Genomic DNA, 5,357 nt, shown 5'->3' on the forward strand with positions numbered 1-5,357 from the left:
AGCTGCCTGATGGCTCTTTTAACTTCGTCCCACAAATGCTCAATTGGATTGAGATCTGGTGATTGTGGGGGCCACCTAAGCAAGGTAAAGTCTCCCTCAAGTTTTTGAAACCACTCCTGCACAATACAAGCACCGTGGCATGGCGCATTGTCTTGTTGGAAGAAGATATCTCCATTGGGATACACCATCAACATGATGGGATGAACTTGATCGGCAATGATATTTAGGTATGTTGTGCTATTCAGATGTTGTTCCACATGAATTAAAGGGCCCAAATCATGCCAGGAAAACATGCCCCAAACCATAACACTGTCCCCACCAGCTTGAAGGGTTGTACTCATGCATGTGGGGTGCATGCTTTCACGCTGTTTCTGCCCAATTCTCACTCTGCCATCTGCATGATGCAACTGGAAACATGATTCATTGGACCACATGACTTTTTTCCAATGCTCGACTGTCCAATCCTTATGTTCCTGTGTGAATTGGAGACGTTTTATCTTGGTAACTGCAGACAGCAAAGGTGTTGGAACGGGCCTTCGGCCTCCATATACCATACGATGCAATGTACAGCTAATTTGCCTACAAGCGTCAGGTGGTCATAATAAACTGTCCACTCAGTGTGTGTGTGTGTGTGTGTGTGTGTGTGTGTGTCTCCGAGCGCCAACAATCACCCCACGTTCAAAGGCTGTTAAATCACGTTGTTTACCCATATCTTCAGAAAAAAATCACTTCTACTGTCGTGGTAAACAACCTGCTTCCCTATTTATAAATAATGGTCTCTCTAGCAACTTTAGCGCGAAATTATAGCTAATTTGCCTACAAACGTCAGGTGGTCATAATAATCTGGCCACTCAGTGTATGTGTCTGTTTTTATATCAATGCTATGCTGTTTTGTTTACTATGGGCTTATAGTATGGTTTGTTATCAGGTAGTGTGATACCTCTAACTTTGTTCTTCTTTCTCAATATTCCTGAGGCTATTAGGTATTTTGTTTTGTGGTTGTTTTTGTTTTTTAAATCAAAACTTATGCCACAGACATCTGAGAATCTAGACACTTCATATCAGTGTTTCAAAGTGTTTCATTGATACCTTAAGACAAGTGTTTCAAAACCGTGGCATGATTTAATTTCAAGTTGCCAATTTTGTTTTTACCAGCATCAGAAAGTTATGGCTACACTGCCAATGCCTGGTCTGCTTAATTTGACTTAAGAGTTTAATATGACTTAACATTAAAAGCTCATGCTACCCTGAAATATATAATTTCACACATATGGTGACATTCAACATTCAAGTGCCAGGGTTTTTTTACCCTTTGGGTCAAGTTTCTTCAAACTTTTAAAGAATCACTGTTAGGCTTATAAAAATAAATATTTGTCAAAATGTTCAATAAACATTACATAAAACTAGCAGCAAAAAATATCTAGAAATCTGTTGTATGCAAATAGTTTTCTTCCCAACCATGGAGGGTTTTTTTTAATATGTTTTTATTTTTAGAAAGAGGAAGGGAGAGTGAGAGAGAGATAGAAACATCAATGATGAGAGAGAATCATTGCTCGGCTGCCTCCTTACATGCTCCCTGCTAGGGATTGAGCCCACAACCCAGGCATGTGCCCTGACTGGGAATCGAACTGGGATCTCCTGGTTCATAGGTCAGTGCTTAATCAATGAGCCATGCTGGCCAGGTGGTGCTTTTTATTTTTTTACTAAAAATAATTTATTGCTTTTTAAAAAGTAAATTAATAATTATAATAGAACTAGTGGCTCAGTGCACAAATTTGTGCACATTGAAAGGAAATTAATATCCTTTTAATATCGCTGTTCGCCCTTTCTCTATAATACAAGTGTCAACCAAATTCATGATCAACAATGACAGATGAAAACACATGTGTGTGATTGGCACCAGCGAGAGAGAGCTTTATATGTATTGTGCATGCGCAAGTCAACTTAGCTTTTTATAGATATAGAATAAACTTGCTTAATTAGACCTGCTTTCTGATTTAGCTAAACTTTTTCCAGCCCAGTGAAGCACCCCAACTTCTCTTTCAGCAACATAGCAGTAAATATCATCATGAAGCACATTATTATTGTAGATCACACAGGGAGAACAAAGGGTAAAATATTTAACTGCAGCAGTGTTTGACTATGTTCTGTGCAGTGAGAAAACCTGAAGTCATTTTCAAGGTCCACCATTTCTTCTTTTCAGTCGGGTCAAGTTTCTAAGCTTTCTAAATCTCCATTTTCTGGCTAATGAAAAGAAAATAGGATTCCACCGAGTCTCCTATCTACCTACTCCAGGACTTCTGTGAGGATCAAATGAGATGAGGCATGGGAAAACGCTTCACAGACATTTGGTTACAGTGTAAAATGTTTCCACCTGTGGTCCTGGAACTCCAAGGAGGCTAGTCGCTAGGGAGAGGAAGCCAGGCGTTGCTATGTGACATCATTACCCAGCACCCACAGTGACCCTGTTTCGGGGCTGGGCTGGGCTATGGGCTGCATTTTGTGCCATGGGGTCTCGGCAGCATCTGCTGCAATTTGGTGGGCTGTCACTTCAAGGTGATGGCGGAGCCTGTGTCCCATTTGGGAGAAGCCGAGTGTTGCTTTCTGGGCGCCAGGTCTGCGGTGCCCTTTCTCTGTGTGCGTCATGGCAGCTCCTGCATTGAGCATCTGCCCCCTGGTGGTCAGTGCGCATCATAGTGACTGGTCAGAAGGTGGGAAGGGCACTTAGCATATTATTAGCCTTTTATATAGATAGATACCAAATTGAGTTTAATCTAACGTATTAACAGAAGCATAATACACTCTAGTATAAACAGGGACTTCCAACTCGCTATATAACGAACTAAGAAGGAAGTTAATTAAATTCTTGATTTAGCTAGGGGAAAACATTGGTCACTGCCACTTAATCCCATAAATTCATGCTGTTCCACATTTCAAGGGGAAACAGAGTAGGGGTCTCCCTGCTCTTCCCACTAGAAATGCACTGGAAAGTGACAAGCCTAGGGCAGTATAAAGGCTGCTAATGCAAGTTGGAGCTGAAGTAAAAATTCTATTTTCAATGCCTTGGGGAAGTGGAAGGGATGTGCATTAACATTCACCAGGTCTACATGGATGACACTTTGATCATAAAACAGCCCAGAGTAAGAATTCATTTGTGGAATGTGGTGAGCATAGTCATGTCCTAATTCTTTCTTGGAGTTTGGAAGTGTCACTGGTCATGTAACTATTAATCTTCAGGGTTAAAAGAGACACTAATGCTGTGCCTTCCTCAGATTCCACAGTGGATCTTGCCCCCAAGGTGACTAAAAAGATGGCCCAATATCAGGAGTAGAGGTAGGGAGGTATAGTCAACTTCAGAAAATGGTTCCATATAAATTTTTGGATTATTCTAATCCTGCAAAATATGCCATTGGCGTTTTGATGGGGATCACATTGACTCTATAGATTGCTTTTGGCAGCATGGACATTTTAATGATATTTTAAATCTTCCTATCCATGACCATAGTATATGCTTCCATTTATTTGTATCTTCCTCAACTTCTTTCTTCAGTGTTGTATAATTTTCTGAGTACCGATCTTTTACTTCCTTTGTTAAATTTATTCTTAGGTGCTTTATTTCTTTTTGGTACAATTATAAATGGGATTGCTTTCTTAGTTTCCCTTTCTGATACTTCATTATTGATATATAAAAATGCAATAGACTTCTGGATATTTATTTTGTATTCTGCTACTTTACTGAATTCATTTTATCAGTCTTAGTAGATTTTTGGTGGAATCTTCAGGGTTCTCTATATACAATGTTATCTACAAATAATAACAGTTTTACTTCTTCCTTTCCAGTGTGGATTTCTTTTATATCTTTTTGTCTGATTTCTGTGGCCCGGACTTCCAGTACTGTGTTGAATAAGAGTGGTGAAAGAACATCCTGTCTTGTTCCTGTTCTTAAGAGAAAGTTTTAGTTTTCCCCATTGAGTATGATGTTGGCTGTGGGATTGTCATATATGGCCTTTATTATGTTGAGGTATGCTCCCTCTATTCCCACTTTGCTCAGAGTTTTATAAACGGGTGCTGAATTTTATCAAGTGTTTTTCCTGTTTATTGATGTGATCCATGTGATTTTTATCTTGCATTTCATTTATTGATTTGCAGATAGTGTACCAGCCTTGCATCCCAGGAGTAAATCCTACTTGGTCATGGTGTATGATCTTTTTAATGTATTGCTGGATCCAGCTTGCTATCATTTTGGTGAGGATTTTAGCCTCCATGTTGATCAGGGACATTGGCCTGTAATTCTCTTTGTAGTGTCTTTATCCAGTTTTGGAATTAGGGTGATGCTGGTCTCGTAAAATGAGCTTGGGAGTCTTCCCTCCTCTTGAATTTTTTGGAATAGTTTTACGAGGATATGTAATTAGTTCTTCTTTGAATGTTCAGTAAGATGTACCTATCAGGCATTCACAGCTTTTAAACAATCTCTTACAGTCCTTATTTAAATCGTCGTAGAAGTATATGACAGCCTGAGAGCACTTGACATTAGCTTCCTTGACTGGTACCAGGTAGGCCTCATCAGAGTTTTTCCATTTCATCAGAAACATTAATTCTCCACTGGGGTCTGTAGCACCAGTAATCCACTCCAGCTCCAAAACCCAGGCAAAGCTTTGTGGCTTTTCTGATTCTTCTTTGGTTTGCTCTTCTCTCCCTTATCTTCAGAATCAGTCAGCTGTGTGCTGGCCTCCCTCTGATTTGTCTGTCACATGTGCTGTTTTCTGTGACTGTAAAAACTCAGCACTGAGGTCGGGGCAGTCCAGGTTCTTTCTGGCTCCCATGTGTTGTCCTCATCTGAGAACCCCTTCCACTCGAGGACTCCACTCTGCCCTTTACCACTCGATGGTTGAGAACTTTTCCCACCACATAGTCCTCTTCCGCCTCTTCTAGCACAGCCTCCACTTTATTCTTGTCTTATTTTTTCCCCATAGTGCTCGCCAGCTATGGGGACAAAGGGTGATGCTACTCGCTCAGCCGGCATGGCTAAGTGGTTGAGCGTCGGCCTAGGGACCAGGAGGTTGTGGGCTCAATCCCCAGTGTGGGGTGTGCAGGAGGCAGCCGATCAATGATTCTCTCTCATCATTGATGTTTCTCTCTCTCCCTCTCCCTTCCTCTCTGAAATCAATAAAAAAACTTTTTTTTCAAAAGGGTGATGCTGCTCTCCGTGGTGGTTCCACTCCCTGGGAGGAAACAGCAAAGCCATGGTGGACACTTTCCATTCTCTGACACCTGCCTGTGTAGTCACTCATGGAGGGTAGAGCTAAGTATTGGAGAAAGACAGGATGCTAGGACGCCTTTAATCATTCCCACAGGTA

The 5,357-nt window shown here is 41.0% G+C and overlaps 1 pseudogene; it reads right to left on the bottom strand.

The window, feature by feature from the left end:
- Positions 1-4,358: 4,358 nt before the first annotated feature.
- Positions 4,359-5,093, bottom strand: LOC102255961 (annotated as a pseudogene).
- Positions 5,094-5,357: the final 264 nt, after the last annotated feature.

Source organism: Myotis brandtii, unplaced genomic scaffold (genome assembly GCF_000412655.1).
Source record: "Myotis brandtii unplaced genomic scaffold, ASM41265v1 scaffold156, whole genome shotgun sequence".
NCBI classification, from domain to species: domain Eukaryota; kingdom Metazoa; phylum Chordata; class Mammalia; order Chiroptera; family Vespertilionidae; genus Myotis; species Myotis brandtii.